The sequence below is a fragment of the Rattus norvegicus genome, chromosome 9, assembly GCF_021556685.1.
Source record: "Rattus norvegicus strain SHRSP/BbbUtx chromosome 9, alternate assembly SHRSP_T2T, whole genome shotgun sequence".
In the NCBI taxonomy this organism is placed as follows: domain Eukaryota; kingdom Metazoa; phylum Chordata; class Mammalia; order Rodentia; family Muridae; genus Rattus; species Rattus norvegicus.
The window spans coordinates 46,999,532-47,018,974 of NC_141542.1; the positions used below are offsets into that span (position 1 = coordinate 46,999,532).

The 19,443-nt window shown below is 36.6% G+C and overlaps 1 pseudogene across 1 annotated transcript; it reads right to left on the minus strand.

Annotated features, from left to right (window-relative positions):
• Nucleotides 1-2,136: 2,136 nt before the first annotated feature.
• LOC148003672 (high mobility group protein B1-like) lies at nt 2,137-5,566 on the minus strand (annotated as a pseudogene). Its single transcript, XR_015629953.1, has 2 exons — nt 5,382-5,566; nt 2,137-5,269 (listed from the first exon to the last, which is right to left on the minus strand). The product of XR_015629953.1 is annotated as a high mobility group protein B1-like (transcript).
• Between the last annotated feature and the right edge of the window lie 13,877 nt (nt 5,567-19,443).

Below are 19,443 nucleotides of genomic sequence, written 5' to 3' on the forward strand. Positions count from 1 at the left end.
GAACGCCCTCTTGCCATAGGCAACTACCCACATACATCTGCCCAGCCTAGAACAAATCCTAGGCTGAAGCAGCCTTTTTCTCAGACTCCCCAGAAAGGGAGAGGTTCTGTTTTTAGCTTCCAGCAGGAACCGTCTGGATGGAGGAACAGTCATCATAATTCATTCCAGACTGCAGGTGAAGCTGACTCCCACAGGAAAAAGAGAGTCTAAGTGCCACAGGGCACCTACTGTCCCCACAGATGATCTCAAAGTATCTATTATTAGCCTCCTCAGAATCCAGGGGTAGAGATGGAGGTGGGGTGGTGTGTGTCAGAATCCTGACTTGGAACTTTAGTTACCATGGGGACTATGGTCACAAAGATAAACAGATTAAACACAGGGGATTGGATAAGACGAGCACTGTATTTTAGCCCCTGTCACTGCTTCCAACTCCTCTGAGTGTCTTCTGTATGAACTCAGGTTGTGTTGAGAGAAATACTTGAACGTGTCTCTTACCTGCTGCTTCTAAGAATCAGCCTGGGTTTACTTCCCTGCTCTTCTCTCCTTTCCCATCCTCTGACTTCACATGATAGATGCCCTAAAAGACGCCACAGGGACAATTGCTGAGCCACCTGCCCTTTAGCTTTCTCCTTTAGTAAAACTCCCAAGTGTTGGTCTTCCACTTTGGGTTTCTACTTAAATGTTTCAATGCCGAGGCTTCACACAATGTGCCACCATTACAATAACCAGCCAAGCTGTAAATGTGTGTGTATTACCATGGTTAGTCTGCACAAAGATTGTAGCTGATACAATTTTATTTCAACCCATAGGAAGAACAAAAAAATCAAACAACCAGAACCCTGCCCTCCCACGTCCCTACCCCTCCTGAGTTCCAGGGACTAAACCAGCAGTCAAAGAGTACCCACGGAGGGAGACATGACGCCAACAGCATATGGAGCAGAGGATGGCCTTGTTGGACATCAAAGGGAGGAGAGTCCCTCGGGTCTGGGAAGGCTTGATGCCCAGTGTAGGAAAATGCCAGGGCTGGGATGCAGGAGTGGGTGGATGGGTGGGGAAGCACCCTCATAGAAGGAGGAGGAGGGGCGATAGGATGGGGATTTCCAGAGGGGAAATCGGGAAAAGGGATACCATTTGAAATGTAAGTAAATAAATACCCAATAAAAAATATAAAGGAATCAAACAATGAAAAGAATGTGTTTGTGTTAGTTTGTATGTTACTGTTGTTTAATTCTGCGTGCCTTTTAAAAGATGGAAAAATTATGAAGCCTTTACCAGCTATATGTAAAACAAGTACTATGAAAATACTTACTATATGGAGAAAGTTTGGTACGGAGTAAATGAGTTGAACATAAATTTAATTCCCAAAACTACATTATTGTACCATGTGAGTAATAAAATAGTTTCACAAAGAGGCAGGAGGGGCGGGTGGAGATGGCACACTCTAGCCTGAAATTCAATGTTTATTAACTAATCAGTTCGGTTGGTGGAACACCTTCCTTTTCCAACCTTCTATAATGGTTATACAATTTTGATCTGCTTTTGTTCTGTTTTGTTTTGCTTTGGAAGGTATTGAGGTTTTGTTGTTTTGTTTTTGCTTGTTTTATCCCTCCTAATTTGCCAAGGGAACTCTCCTGTGATATCTACTGTAGCTTTCTTTTATGAGGCCCCTCGCCTGCTTGCTGGAGTGAATCTAGGTTCTCTCTAGGATGGGGTATTTTTGACTACATACAGAAAACTGAAAATAGTTCTGTCATCCTGTACCCACTGGATCATTTCTTGAGCTGCACTTTGAGCAGCATGGAGTCTACTGGTTGTGTCTGGGTGAGACGATGAACAGGGGAATAAAAGAGATTTTAAAAAAATTGGCATTTTAAATAAAAAGCTTTTGTCTTAAAATATTTTATTAGGTGTTATTTTAATTATTTGATTATACAAATCATAGTGTGATAATGTATATATGTAATCAATGATTCATGACTAAGTCAAGATGTTTAATGTGCATTTCCTTAAACATTCTAATATCTAAATTAAATTAATTATTATATTTATTGACAGAAAGTAATGTAGTATTATTATACATGAATAGAGTGCTTATTGATTAAATCTGGAAGGCAATGATTCAATCTCTTCATCGCTACTTTTCCTTCTGGACTGTCTTGTATTCTAGTTACACAACATTGGTGGTTATAACTACAGTCATCCCTTAGGATTTACTGGTTTTAACTCTGTTTCAGTATGTGTTATATTTTTCTATTTTGGTCATACTCTGAGATATTTTATAGTAAAACTTTAAGATCATTTTGGAAGGACACAACAAAATTCTGAGATACATTTAGAGTGGAGAAACAAATATTTCTTACACCATATTATCCCAATTTTTATTCATAGTACAAGCATACATTAAATATCTTAAATTCTAAATGAAAATGTATAGGAACATATTAAAGTATTATTTTATTAGTTAGACATGTACAAAAATAAATAAAACTACCTCCTTTTAGAATGTATCATAGCGTAAATACAAGTTAATGGTATTCGCTGATTTAAAATTAAAAGTAAATTTCAGTAAAACAAATTTAAGTGCTACTGGTATCTTATAAAAATATTGTGGTTGAATCTTCTTTAATGTTTGCTTTAAAAGATGGAATGTGTTTAGGAAAGGTCCTAAAATTGTTAACTTTAAGCAAAGTGAAAAAATCTATCATATAAACAAAAACAAAAATGACCCAGACATTTTCAGAAATGGTTCATTAGAAAAGAATTGAAAACCATCCATCTTTGTTGGCTCCAGACTTGATGTGACTTATGAGGGCAAATTGGAATAAAAGGATTTTCTAAAGAAAAAATTGTACCATTTATGAGAAAATGCAGCAAGAGAAAATGTAAAATGTTAATATTCTGCCCTAAAATGTCTAGATTCTCTTTTTTAAAATGATGATTAATAAAAATTAATAATGCATTCTGTAAAAAGACAATAAAGCCACATATAAGAGGCATCTGTTGTTCCATGCCTCTAAGTAGCTCTTTTACTATCTTTGTTTCTTTTCTTAAAAGGAAAACTCAAAGTTAAAAGAGAAAGATCCTCTCTTAAAAAAGCAATTGTTTTAATTATATATATGTGTGTGTATACAATTGCTTTAACTGTGTTATGTATGTCTCACATATAATATATATTGTATAAATATGCAATTGCTTTGTGTTATATGTCTCATATATAATATATATATATATATTGTATGAATATAAAATTGCTTTAATTATGATATATGCATATATACCGGAAATAAAAGTTTTGCATTTATTGTTAAAGAAACTTTATGAACTGTGCCAAAACCTAAATGTCCATAGTCAAAGTAATTATTTCTCTTCATTCTTTATTAGCACCTGTTTTCCACGTGTCCAATGCCATTGTTTTGATTGTTACAATGAATTTCAAGTAAAAAATTCTCTCCAACCTCATAGGTAGCAATGAATAGCCTAGTAAGAGCACCAGTGAAAGGGGAAGCCATTGGTTCTGCCAAGACTGAACCCTCAGTGAATGTGATTGTTGGGGGGAGGGTGGTAATGGGGGGGATGGGGAGGGGAACACCCGTAGAGAAGGGGAGGGGGAGGGGTTAGGGGGATGTTGGCCGGGAAACCAGGAAAGGGAATAACAATTGAAATGTAAATAAGAAATATCCAAGTTAATAAAGATGAAAAAAATTAGCAAAACTTCACTATGTTCAGCTTTTAAAACACACATGCACATGCCACATAAAGGTTTTACAGAAGTATTTAATTAGACATTTATTGCAATTATACACAGATGATATACTGTTTTTATTTGTATTTCGTATATCATAATGCAAAATTACAGAGAGGAGTCTCTCTTGCTATGAAACACCACTAACTAGGGATATATGGAATTCAGGATGTCTTCTAGAATTTTTAAGACCAGCTGTAATTTTCAATTATGACCTGCCACTTTTAAACAACTTAGTGATGAAATAACTTCTAAATGCATTGCTTTTCTCTATACTGGGGAGTCTTGAGACAATTTTAATGTGAAAATCATTGCCACTTATCTTTACCATGTTAGTTGTTTCAGTCTATGCCGACATTAATCATGGAAGTAAGTCAGTAACATTTATTACCGTATCTCTGAGTAACAGTTTGTATTTGTTTAAGGTCACTTTCTTTTTTTTAATAAAAAATTTTTATTTACTTAGAAATATTCAAAATGTCAACAAAAACAGCCGCAATTATTTTGCAACTACAGAGTAGTATTCAATAAACAGAACAACAATTATCTTCGTATAAGCTGCATCAGAGACAACTGAAGTTCTTCTTCTTTTTTTTTTTTCTTCCGGAGCTGGGGACCGAACCCAGGGCCTTGCACTTCCTAGGCAAGCGCTCTACCACTGAGCTAAATCCCCAGCCCCGAGACAACTGAATATGGAAAATATAAACCCAAAAGAAAACCAAAAGAAAAAAAAACAGAAACAAAAAACCCAAACTACTGTCCCCATATATAACTAATTTGTGCTGTGCACCAACAAGAATGTACTTTAATTTCCATGCCAATTTACAACCCCCAGAGTGTACAGGGCAAAGTTAGTGGCTATTGAAAATACCACCAGGACAAAACTATCTAAAGACACATTCGGTAGTGTGTTAACTATACAAAAAAAAAAAAAAAGACACTGTACAGTTTAAAAACAAATTTTACACAGCCTTACATTTCAATTGTTTTCTTTAAAAGGAGCGAGTTGTGTACAGGGGCGTTAAATGCTTTATAGACAAGAAAAAAAACTGAGTTAGAACCAACTTATTCGTCATCATCTTCTTCTTCACCCTCGTCCTCCTCTTCCTCATCCTCTTCATCCTCCTCATCGTCTTTTTCTTCCTTCTTTTCCTTGCTCTTCTCAGCCTTGACCACCCCCTTTCTCGCTGCATCAGGTTTTCCTTTAGCTCTGTAGGCAGCAATATCCTTCTCACACTTCTCCTTCAACTTGGCGGCCTCCTTCTCATAGGGCTGCTTGTCATTCACAGCAGTGTTACTCCACGTCTCTCCTAGTTTCTTTGTGACATCACCAATGGATAAACCAGGATGCTCGTCTTTTATTTTTGGGCAGTACTCAGAACAGAACAAGAAGGCCAAAGGAAGCCTCTAGGGTGCAATGGGCTCCTTGAACTTCTTTTTGGTCTCTCCTTTTGCGGGGGGAGGTAGGTTTTCATTTCTCTTTCATAACTAGCCTTGCCAGCCTTTGTCATATCTTCAAATATTCCTATTTTCTTTTTGACTTTTTTTTTAACGGAGCTGGGGACCGAACCCAGGGCCTTGCGCTTGCTAGACAAGCGCTCTACCACTGAGCTAAATCCCCAACCCCCAAATTTCCCTATTTTCTTTAGCAGACATGGTCTTCCACCTCTCTGAGCACTTCTTGGAGAACTCCGAGAAGTTGACAGAAGCATCCGAGTGCTGCTTCTTGTGCTCCTCCCGGCAGGTTTGCACAAAGAATGCATATGAGAGCATTTTGCCTCTCGGCTTCTTAGGATCTCCTTTGCCCATGTTTAGTTGATTTTCTTCTGCGATGCACAGAGTCACACAGTGCCCATCCTGCTCCCGCTTGCCACGGCGGTGTCTCTATGGAGACTGTATCTTAAAGTCATTTTCTAATAGAACTTTACTTAGGTAAAAATTTTAGCTGTAAAAACAATATTGTTCATCATCACAATGCATGGATGTTTGGGCACATATATAGTTGTGAATATAATAATACATACATTATCATGTTGTATGTTAATATATTTTAGGCTGATAGTAATGTATATAAAATGTATAATTCGAGTGGATAATATGAAGAAATCTTCATGATCTCTGTTGTCTGTAAGCACATTGAAATAACTACGAATTATTTCAAGTGTTTTTTTATGTATTTTCTTCATATTCATACATATTTCAAATGTATGCCCTAGATCCATCAGGTTCTTAAATAATAAGCCAAATGATATAAAAAAATCCCCAAATTAAGAAATATGATAGTCACCTCTTTATTTGTAGCTCTTTAGATGGGACATAACTTTGCCGCAAAACCTTGTCACAAAGACCAACAGTAGTGTTCTGTCTGTAAAAGATATGCTTGGGTAATGATGGCAGAAAATTGGGGTGGGGGGATTACCCAACTATGGGTGGTTCAACTTGATTCTCAAACCACGGGAGGGATCCCATGCCTGATACTTTCTGGATGACCAGGAACCAGAGACTGGATAGCCCCCTAGAGATCCACTGTCAAACACTAGGTGAAGCTAGGGAAAAAACCCACAGAAGGTGAGGAGAAAAGAATGTAGGAGTCAGATGGGTCAAGAACACCAGGAAAACACAGGCTGAAGAGTCAACTACACAGGGCTCATGGGGTTTGCAAAGACTTGTATAAGTCTCAGCTCCATCCTCTGCATATATGTTATGGTTGAATAGCTTGGTGTTTTTGTTGGGTTCCTATTAGTAAGGATGAGAACAGGTATCCCTTACTCTTTTGCCTGCTCTTGGGATCCTCCTCAATCTACTGAGATGCCTTTCTCAGCCTAGAGATGAGAGTATGTGCCCAGGCACATTGTAGCTTTTTATAACATCTTTGATATCCCTGGGTGTCCTGCTCTCTTTTCAAGAGAAATAGAGGGGTAGATGTGAGTGAGACAGAGATTGGGGAAGGGGTGGTAGGAGTGAATGCGCCTTATTGCTATGATGTAATGTATAAAAGAAGAATAAAATAATGATAATAATAAACCCGCTGTCAGTCACTCAATATTTTGCTGATACTAGATTATTACCATGTTTGAAATGACACTATAAAGACCTAATTTCACACTTTCCTATGGACATATGTTTAGAACTCATGGACCACATACACAAAATAGATTTTTGGACTTTTGTCATATCTATATTGACCTTTATAAGAAACAGGTTTTTTTCTTTCTATAAATGTATCATCACATACTCACAACTTACAAAAGGTTGTTTCACTTACCTTGATGCTTAACACCATTGACGACTTGGACATTTGAAATTCAGTTGTTCTGCACATGCTGTCTTATGTAGTCTGATTTAAAACTCCCCAAAAGATTTGAACTTGGTCATCCCTCTGAAGACTGTCACTTGTATGTCCCATTTGTACAAATATAAGTTCCATGTATTGTCCAACTTTAAATTGAGTGATTTTTCTTGCGCCTTAAGTATTTACTTGAATTATTTTGGCTTCCTTCCTGGTAATACCCAATTTTGACCTTTTTAGATTTCGATCTATGATCCACTTTGAATAATGGGTTACTTAGTCTTTGGTTTGTTTGTTTGTTTTAGATTTTTAGATATTTGCATTAGCACATTATTTTTCAGAAACTCTTATTTGCCATTGAAGTTTATTTTATCAGATAGATTAAAATCAGAGATTATCATTTTTAGTACTACTTGAAAATGGCACAAATATAGTCTCAAATATTTTTATGTGAAAGAGTTTAAAAATTGCTTTTGATGACATGTCTGTGGTGTTTATTTCTTTAGGTTGCATTGAATCTAGTCTCACATTCATTCTATCGAATGAGCAAACAAAATACTATAGTGATGTAAAGAGTTTAATCTATTGCTTTGCTCGAATATTTTCACTACATTAGTTGAACTATTCAAATACTCTTTCTTTAATACACATTTATGTGATTCAACCCATAAATGAAACAAATACTAATGCAGCAAATGCAACTCGCATCATAGGTTTAAACATTGTTTTATACTTTTCAGGAATTTATTCACAGATTCCAATTATCTTAAAATTTATAAATATGAATTTAAACTTTAATTACAGTGAAATATTATAATATTAATTTATAGTAAAATGTTATGACTACACAAAACAGGAGTACAGATGTGCATTGAACCCCTGAAGTTGGAAAAGAAAATCTGAGATTCCATTGCCTTTACCATGTCCTGTGTACTGAGTATGCCAAATATGAGTATGCCAAAAAAAATACATAGTGGGAATTGAAATGAACTCTCTGAGCTTTACACTGGTAGCTTATGAGATCAAATGCAATGAAGGTTGACTCACTAATGAGAAAGAGTATTTTCCAAAGGTCTCAAAGAACATCATACCTCTAAGCTAAAGACAATGCTCAAGCCATTTCAAGTCTATTGAATTCAACTTTCCTTAGTGTACATTGCAGAATACGAATACATTTGGCTATCTTTTAGAATTACCTATAAAATAAATTGCCAAAACTTTGGTTCTATCCAGATCTTATTTGTTTTAGGTAGTCTGAGCTTCAGGAATTTAACAATATAATATAGTATTTAAATATATAAACAAAGTTGAAAGGTGGTAGAATGTTAAAATATGCATCTGACATTAATTCATACTCACCTCTGGTATGGGAAGTCAGTATAAATTGAATAGGTAAAGTAAACAGAAGAATTTTTATCACAGTGTGTAACAGCAGCCACAATCCTTTTTCATAAATGTGCTTTGAACTTAAAATCTACAACTTGAAAACTTGCTGTGGAAAAATTAAGTTGTTTTGTTTCTCAGAGTTTAAGAGGATACAGATAAATACAACAAAATATTAAATCAGACTTTAAAATGTATTGATTTATGAATAAAATAAGGAAAACAAGCATGCATACAAAGAAACCTGTAAAAGCTTCCTATTTTTGTTCTGTCTATTTATGACAGCTTTATAGGGTGAATAAAAATGGAAAAAGAGTAAATAGCATGTGCCGTAAAAAAAATAGAGAATTTGTCTATTCCAACTAAAATTAACACATTGCCTGGTGTTGAATCCGCCATTATCCCTAATGATATTAGTGTATTGTCTACTTGTAATAGCCAGTATTTCTTAAAATAAGAGACAAGCAGAAGATAAACTTTATATTTTACTCATTATTAAAAATAGATTACCAGTCATATGCGAATGACTTACTAAGGCAATAGGATGAAGTAAGATATAATTTGAGGGTAAGAAAATAATCACAAATTTCCAGAAGATGAGATATCATGCTAATTGACTTGTCAGATACTTGTCTAAAAGTCTAGGCAAATACTTGAGAGGAGTAGATAAGGAAGCTTCCACCTCAGTATTAATATCTGTAAATTAACACCTAGGCTTAAGTTAAACCAGCTCATAAATATTTTCCATTTTAACACATCATATTTTATATATATGTATATATATATATATATATCGTTTGCATTTTACTTGATTTGATTTTATTTTCTTTGCCGCAAAAAAGTTAAGAACTATAATAGATCAGTGAAAACTGGAGTCATGTTTGTTTTCTGAGGCAACATGAACAGCTTTGTATGATTATAGTCATATGCATGTCTGGCATGCCAAACAAGACACTAAAAAACTAATTTTATTTTATTTACTTACAACCAAGCTTTGGGATCATATGATCTTTTGGCAACTCGATTTTGTCAGGTTTCCAGGCTTCAATATCATGTTTGTCAAGATGTGGCCTACTGTTCCCAGTGTAGCAGATTTATATTGTGACTAGTGACCTTGGCTTGGCATTTACTTGATGTTAAATCTCAAGGCAAAACGGAAGAACCCGCCCCCGACATGTAGAGTAATGTCATTCTACAAAATATTTACAGAACAATTTCATTCCTTACTCACAAACATTGAGTGTAGTTGAGAAAAGCAGAGTTTTCTTCAATAAGTATTTCACATTGCACATGTGATTAGAAGTGATTTAAATAGAGCTAATTATATAGTGCTTTTATAATTTTAAGACTACAAATTCATAACAATTATCTAAATTACCATATTGTGTAATTTCACATTGAACAGGGAAAAAACAAAGTAGATGGATCAAGACAGTCAGTTTATAGATTTATTGGTAATATATACAAAATACATATGGTGTTTTGACTGAAATAGGAATTAAACCAGAGAATCACTTCATAAACATCAAGTATAATGGTGCAGAATTGAGAAAAATTACTCTTTAGAACTATGACAATGAGAAGCAAAAATAACCCTTTACTATTGTAGGTCCCTTGTATTGAGAAGCGCCTAATGTAGGAACATGTGTAGGAAGCCCCGAGTTCTGTACTAAGGCTATTCCAGAGACAATTGGCAGAGAAAATGTGCTTCCCTGTAGTGCATCAATGCCACTGTTGCCTTGCAAAGATGAACACCAGAGAAGATGGTGGGCACATGCTCACCAGCTGTTTCTTACTGATGCCAAGCTAAGGCAGGAAGTTATCTGCTGGATGGTGATTGTGGTGCTTTTGCCCAGTCCTAGAGATGCCATGCAGAGATGCCCTGAAAACTGAAATGTGTGACCCTCAGATTTCCAATGAGTCATGCCAAAAGGGCAAAGCAACATCCGTGTGGATAATGAAGGAATATGAAGAGTTGGCGGCTCACTTTAGGGTTAGACATTTCGGCTACTAATGCTTGCTACAGAACAGAACTAGCTTTCAACATTAGCCAAGGGAGTTTTGAAAGTAGATCTATAATAAAATTATTGCATAAAATACAGTTATTTTCATATTTTATAAAATATTAAAACCCCCATCTTCCATTAACTCACTTTTAAGGCATCAAAAGATAATAATTTCTTTAATCAAGCAGAGATATTTTATAAGTATTGGCTAATGTGAGAAAGATATTTTAAATTTAGTGTTTTTACTTATAAGGACTTTATAGCAAGCTTTTCAGATTGATTCAAATAATAGAGAATGCACAAAATTTGATCTAGAATACTTAATCCAAAGTTTCCCATCATTCTTCTTAATATCTTTGCATGACTAGAAGTATGTGTGTATATGTATGTTTACATATGTATATAAGTGAAATGCCTACTTAGTTGGAATAAAAGTGTTGAAATATTTTATATATTATATATGGTAGCCTTATTGATTATATTTGTAAATCATAATGATATGCCACTTATTTAAATCACTGTAAGTGTGGTAGGTAATCTGTGCTGTCTTAATTTATATTGCCTATTTTTCATCTTTCTCCATTGCAAATTATAAAGCCCTGTACAATGCATCCTTTGAGGAATTGGATATGTACAGTTCTTGGAGATGAATAGTAGCATTTGTCACTTATTCATAGTGAATTAATTACAGGTTGAAATCATCAGAATTCTAAGTAGGACATAGAGATTGGTATGCCGTAAGTTCATTGTACAAGGCTCTTGATAACTGTATAGTGCTTTCATTGATATTTCAAAACTTGATGTTTAAAAAGTCTCCATCTTCCCCCATCCTCCCACAATATCTACTCTATTTCTGACCATAGCAATTTATAACAAAATACTATTTAATCGGTATGACGTTTCAGAGGTTTAAGTTATTATTGTCAGGGTTGGAAGTATACATAAAGCAGGAAGAGAGATTACCATTGGACATAGCTTGGACATTTTGAACCACAAAGCCCAACCACAAAGCCCATGCTCAGGGATATACTTCCTCCAAAAAGACCAAACCTACTAGAGTAAGACCCAAACCTCTCAATGCCACTCCCTAAGTATTCAAATATGAGTCTATGGCTGCTATTCTTGGCAGCACACCCTTCCTTTGTCTACATTTACCTATAATCATATAATCTCCAAAAATGGTCAATGATGCCGAGTATAGTAGTTCTGTCAAGTTGAGGGCACTTTTTCAGAGCTGTAAAATACCAAAATTCCCAGACTCTGGAGAAATAAGAACTTCAGTTCTAAGCTGAACAGCAAGGTACCAGAATTGTATTTACTGGTTTCTGGAATTGCTCCTGCCTAAAGGAAATGCAGGGACAAAAAGTGAAGCAGAGACTGAAGGAAAGGCCATCCAGAGACTGCCCCATCTAGGGATCCATCCCATCTGCAGACACCAGTCCCAGACACTATCACTGATGTCAAGAAACACTGACAGGAGCCGGATAAGTTTTCTCCTGAGAGGCTCTGCCAGAGCCTGACCAATACAGATGCGGATGCTCATAGTCAACCATTGAACTGCACACAGAGACTCCAATTGAGGAGTTAGGAAAAGAACTATGGGAACTGAAGGGGTTTGCAACCCCTTAGGGAGAACAACAATTTCAACCAAACAGATCTCTCCCCCCAGATCTTCCAGGGACTAAACCACCAACCAAATAATACACATGGAGGGACCCATGGCTCCAGCTGCGTATGTAGCAGAGGATGGTCTTATCAGGCATCAATGGGAGGAGAGGCCCTTGGTGTTGTGAAGTCTTGATGCCCCAGTGTAGGGGAATCCAGGACAGTGAGGTGGAGTGGATGGGTGGATGGGGGAACAACCTCATAGAAGCAGGGGGGAAGGGGGATGGGATAAGGGGGTTTTGGCAGGGGGGATGGGATAGGGGGTTTTGCAGAGGAGAAAGCTGGAAGAGGGATAACATTTGAAAGGTAAATAAATGAAATAACCAATTAAAAACAAAGAATGACACTATTTTTATGATTTTTGTGGGATATGTGCCATGCAATTAATTTTACATGGCACGTGAATAGGATACGCCATGTAGTCATACTCTGTAGCTGGAGTTGAGGCCAGAAGTGATAAAGTTCGCTTTCTCATCTATTAGTAACTTTAAGTCATATTTGTCCCTCATCACCTGAAATCCATCCTCGCTCTAATTCCACAGATCTACATCCCCCCCCCACTTCTGTAGTTACCATAACTTCATATGGCTATTTTCGATCACTAGTGTCCCAAATGCCTGTGTTCCAGAGAACTGCCCTCCAAAACCAAACTTCTACCATCTTGAGAATTTTGCTGAGACTGCTCAAAGAATATTCCAACATCCCAACAGCTGGACCTCTTGACTCTTTACCTTCGCTCAAAGGAGGAGGACACTCAAAGGGTCAAGGGTCACTCATCTAAGTATCTAGTCATCCCTCCCAACCACGTATAAGTAATCCTATCCCAATATCTTGTGATCTTGTGATAGAAGCCAGAGCATATAGGTGGGACTGATGAGTGAGGCGGGGAAGGAAAACGGCTACACAATCATGGGGAAGCCATCATCCCCGTACTGTGCAGCTCTCCCAAGGTGACTATGTTAAGCCAGCTCTTATTTTGCCGATAAGCCTTCACCCATCAATAGGTGAGGAAGTACAATAAACCCAAGTGTTACCCAGATAGAAATCAGTGGGTCCCTACCCTGGTTTGTGCTTGGAACCTCAGGAGGGGGGAAGTAGGCATTGTTTAAGTCTCTCCCAGAGAAGGAATTTTCACAGCAGCTAAAGACTCATTATGCTTACTACAAATCTACTGAAACCTGGTATCAAACCTATGCTTCTGGGACTTGATTCCTAAGTGCCAAGCTGTCATGGTTCTGTTATTAAGCATTTAGAGACATGATGTTCCACCTTGCATTTTAGCGAAGTGAGATATAAGGCGCACCTTTTTTTTTTCTTAAATTTGAATGGGACATTGAAGGTTTTGTAGAATCCTGAGTGTATTCCAGTGAACCTCTATTAGTAAAGTGTTCTTAGGATTAAATTCCAAGGCATGTAGCATACTTTGATCCAGTTGGGTCAGCACAAAATCATCATTCGTGGGCAAACACATTCATCCCACTTCTCAGACAAACCAGGTATAGTCAAAATGCTATACAGGAGAAAGTGAGAAACAGAATGTAGAGAAAGAGGAACACTCCTCAATTGTTGGTGGGATTGCAGACTGGTACAACCATTCTGGAAATCAGTCTGGAGGTTCCTCAGAAAATTGGACATTGAACTACCTGAGGACCCAGCTATACCTCTCTTGGGCATATACCCAAAAGATGCCCCAACATATAAAAAAGACACGTGCTCCACTATGTTCATAGCAGCCTTATTTATAATAGCCAGAAGCTGGAAAGAACCCAGATACCCTTCAACAGAGGAATGGATACAGAAAATGTGGTACATCTACACAATGAAATATTACTCAGCTATCAAAAACAATGGCTTTATGAAATTCATAGGCAAATGGAGGGAACTGGAAAATATCATCCTGAATGAGGTAACCCAATCACAGAAAAACACACATGGTATGCACTCATTGATAAGTGGATATTAGCCCAAATGCTTGAATTACCCTAGATGCACAGAACACATGAAACTCAAGACGGATGATCAAAATGTGAATGCTTCACTCCTTCTTTAAAAGGGGAACAAGAATACCCTTGGCAAGGAATAGGGAGGCAAAGATTAAAACAGAGACTGAAGGAACACCCATTCAGAGCCTGCCCCACATGTGGCCCATACATATACAGCCACCCAATTAGACAAGATGGATGAAGCAAAGAAGTGCAGACCGACAGGAGCCGGATGTAGATCTCTCCTGAGAGACACAGGCAGAATACAGCAAATACAGAGGCGAATGCCAGCAGCAAACCACTGAACTGAGAATTGGACCCCCGTTGAAGGAATCAGAGAAAGAACTGGAAGAGCTTGAAGGGGCTCGAGACCCTATATGTACAACAATGCCAAGCAGCCAGAGCTTCCAGGGACTAAGCCACTACCTAAAGACTATACATGGACTGACCCTGGACTCTGACCTCATAGGTAGCAATGAATAGCCTAGTAAGGGCACCAGTGGAAGGGGAAGCCCTGGGTCCTGCTAAGACTGAACCCCCAGTGAACTAGACTGTGGGGGGAGGGCGGCAATGGGGGGAGGATGGGGAGGTTAACACCCATATAGAAGGGGGGAGGAGTTAGGGGAATGTTTGCCCGGAAACCGGGAAAGGGAATAACATTCGAAATGTAAATAAGAAACACTCAAGTTAATAAAGGAAAAAAAAAGGAAAGAAAAAAGAAGAAATTAAATGTACATTGTGTTTGGTCCCAAAACTATGTATAACTACTTCAGAACCCCTTGTACAAAACAATGGGAAATTTTTTCTCCATTTTTGTCCTCCCTGATGTCTGTGGTGCTGACCAAAGAGCAATAGCGATGACTAAGCCTCTGTCTGGCTGAGCTTGAGAACTGCGCGGTCATCTTTAAGATATTTCATCCTCTATAGATTCAGCGAGGTGATTTAGGCTTCTCCAAACCCTCCTCCTAGAAGCTTCCATTTGCAGTAGATGACGAGCAACACAGAAAGCCACCCTTGTACAAGGTCCAGCGAATAAAGCAGCAGAAGAGTCAATACTTAAAGGGAATATATCCAATAGTACTTCTTCCAAGACTCAGGATAGTTACAGACAAGGGGGTGGGAAAGTATAAGCAAAACAATGGGTATTTGATGTCTGCAAGGAGCTATCTTCTGCATAGATCAGGACAGCTGCACCACAAATGCGCTACAATTGTGACATAGGTACAAGACTCATCCAAGTTAAAGCAAGCCAAGATACTAACGCAGAGGAAAGTTAAGCATGAAATCCTACCCAGAGCCAAGGACTTATTAGTAACTGGAACATGTTTGAAAAGGGGGAGCCTCTTTTATCTCAGAGTGTAGGTCCTGGTAAGTTTACCTTGCTCCAGCTTCCAAGTATATGAGTAGTATAACCTGTGGCTTAGATGAGTTTCTAAAAGGGGAAGGGAAGATAAAAAAGATGACAAGTAGGGAAGCTTAGCACGACATGGGAAAAGGAGAGTGAATATGACCATGCTGTAAGAAATCCTCAAAGAACTCATGAGAATGTGCACAAGAAAAGACGAGGGAGATTCTTCCTGTGTGACTTACTTCCCAATAATACAATGTTAGCCAACCAAAATTATGCAAAATTTTATGATCACTTGTATTGCATACTTATAGCCAAGGGCCTATGAGGAATTGGAGTACATATTTTTGATACATATTACTTCCAAGGTGTTTGCAATAAACACAGCCCTTAGTATATCCCAACTCAAAAAAATAGATTTCTTGCTTCATTCTAATATATTTCTAAATATATAAAACTGTTCAGGTTTTTATAGGCACATCTAATTTTCTTTTGTAATTTAAGGAAGATGTTAGAGCTTAAGTTGGAAATGGTTCTTCTCATAAAACACCTGATATAGTGCATATTTATAAATTATTTTGTAAAACATTCAGAAATTTAAGTCCCAGTGCTTTCTATGCATTAAGCAACACTCTATGTCTTGTTTATTTATTGTGAAATCGTGCCTCCTACTCAAACGGAACTTGAAAGAAAATAATAGCATGTGGGATTTTATGTATTTTAAATTTCATTTGAAAGATTATACATCTGATTCCACATATAATTTAATGTATTGTGTGTGAGTATTTTGCAGATATACATATAATTGCATAAATGGTAAGCTGCAAATGGGTTCAATTGCAAATTTGTCTGACTATGAAAGAAACTATTTTTTTTAAGAGAAGCTCATACTGACTCTGACAAACAATTAGGATTTATAAGTATTCCTTTTTAATTTACTAACTTACTAATTGGTATGTAGACTACATATAATAATAATTAACAGGTAGCATTGCAAATTATGTATCAATTGTTCAAAAATAAATCAAGTTCCATGTCCTTACCTTCATTAATTTATTGTGAAAATACACAAAATATCTTTTATATTTATTAAATATATAATACAAAATTAATAACTATAGTAATTAAATTCCATAGTAGCTCTCAGGGTCATAATATTCCCACTTAATTATAGTACTAAGGTTAACAATCTTTTTAATGAACTATTAGATTCAGTGCACTGATACTTTGCTGAAGATTTTTAATACCCATTAAAGATATTGACTTATAGCTTTTTTGTTTAGTTATTTTCTAATTTACTTTTTTGTCATTGTGAGAAAGTACTCTCAGGCCAAAATCAAGTTGCAGGGGAAAGAGTTTATTTTAACAATTCCAGTTCACAATTCATCATTAAGGGACATCAGAGCAGGAAGAAATGGTAAGGCAGAAATGATGTTGGGAAGCACTTTTGTCCTCAAGCTGATAATTAGGTAGTTTTCTTATGTAGCATTGGATTATCTGTCTAGATCAGGTGCCAGCCACATAGGATTGAGTCATACTATTTCAATTAAAAAAAGTCAAGAATGTCCTATACAGACAGGCCCCAAAGATAGTCTGATCTAGATAGTTCCTCAATGGAGAATTTCCTCTTTCATGACCCTAAACTGTATCAAGTTAATAAGACTAACTAGGAGAGCTGTATTCTACACTGTTTCAGTGCTATGGTTGTTTAAATAAAAATGGCCTCCATATATATATATATATATATATATATATATATATATATATACACACACACACACACATATATATCAATGTTTGGTTGCAACATAGAGTGTCTATTTAGAAGAATTGGAAGGAATGATAGGTATGGCCTCATTGGAGAAAGTTTACCACTGAGGTGGGCTTTAAAGATAAAAAAACAACATCAGGTTCAGTGTCCCTCTCTGGCTTCACAGATCAGGGGCAGATCTTAGCTACTTCTCCAGTAACGTGCTTGCTTGCCACTGTGTTCCCTGCTGCTATTCCATGGTGATACTGAACTAAACCTCTGAAACCATAATAGAAGTAAGTCTCCAATTAAATACTTTTAAAATATGATATCCCTTGGTAATGGTGTCTCTTTATGGCAATAGAACAGCAACCAAGAGAGGTTCCATAATGTGCTTGCTGTTTTGTGTCAACTAGATACAAACAAGGGATAATTTTAAAAAAGAAAACTGGAAATATATCTTGAGGATTTTTCTCTATTATATTGGCCCCTGAGGTTCTCTATGGAAAATTTCCTTGGTTCTTGGGGAATTCCTTGGTTGATGTGGTTGGGCCCAGATCATTGCAGGCAGTACCACTGCTAGGGAGGTATTCCTGGGTTTGTATTATGAGGAAGCAACCTGGAGAATGCATTAAAAAGCAAGGTAGCATACACGATCCCTCCTTGTTCTTCACATCTGATACTGTCTTTAGGTACCTGCTCGAGTTCCTGTTTTGTTGTCCCTCTATAAGAGAAATCCATTCCTAGCCAAGTTGGTTTTGGTCATTATCTTAGTTAGAGATACTATTGCTGTAATAAAAAAAATCATGAACAAAATATAGTTGGGAAAGGATCTATTTGACCTATGCTTTTACATCACTGTTTCATCACTGAAGGAAGTTGGGACTGGAACTCAGGTAAGATATAACCTGGAGGCAGGAGATCCTGCAGAAGCCATGGAGGAATGCAGCTTAGTTGCTTGCTCCATCGAGCTTGCTCAGCTTGGCTTGCTCATGTCCTGGACTGTCTCTACTAGTAATTGGCTGGGCTCTTTCACACCCGTCAGAAATGTTAAACCTGCTCTACAAGCTTGCCTATAGTTCAATATTATGGAAACATTTTCTCCATTGAGGTTCTCTCCTCATTGATGACTGTGGCTTATGTCAAGTTGGCATAAAAGATAGCCATGGTGTTTATTAAAAGCAATAGAATGCTAATTAATATTGATATTGTGTCCAGAGAATGGAATATTACTATGATAGTCTTCATTGTGTTGGATTTTAAGGAGAATTTGGGCAACTTCATTAATTTCTTTTCAATGTACATATTGTTTCCTAAATTCTTCAAAGCCTTATGTTGATGTCATATTTTTCTCTTTTGCTTTAAATATGACTGAGGTTTATCTCCTATGACATATGCAAGCTTGTTTATTTTTTCTTTCGGTTTTGAGATTGTAATTTAATAGCATATTATCCCGCTTACCTTTCCTCTATCTAAACACTTCCACATACCTCTTCTTGGTCTCTTTTATATAAATAGCCTTGTTTTTCATGAACTGTTATCACATCACATGCATATAATGCATATATATGTATATATTTATATATGTTTACATGTGTACCACACACATATGTATGTATGTGGTACACATGTAAACATATATAAATATGTTTATGTGTGTGTGTGTGTGTGTGTGTTTAAAACTTGTCCAGTCTGTATCACAGCTGTTTTCACAGCTGATCACTTGATATTGGAAAACAAATTGGTTTGCTCTTCCATAGAGAAGACTACTTCTCCCACTCAAAGCATTCCTAATTCCCTGTACCTTTTGATATCAATTTCAGGATAACCTCCAAATTTAAATTCCATCTCCATCAATATTTTGAAGTGCTTTAACATCTTAACATAGCTATGCTGGTCTTCAGAAATATTCTTATATTATCATTCACTGAAAATTATCATTATAATTTTACCAGATTCAATACTATAGAGGTTTTCCACTCTTCTCCAAAAGGGATTGGGGGATTAAAATTACAGTAGTAAGCTACTGATAATTCATGTTTATTCTGTCTCATTTCGTAGGATCTTACTATGCCTAAATTGATGACTCAATATACAGATCAAATAAAAGATTTAATTATGAAGTATTTCTCTCTTTGGCTATGTGGTCAAATTTTAAAATACTACGATGAAAAGAATACTACTAAATTACTCATAATCTTCTTTAGTTTTTCCTATCTTGCTTGTTTGGAATTTCTATTTCAAATAACATAATTACTATAAGAAATAGTTAATAAAC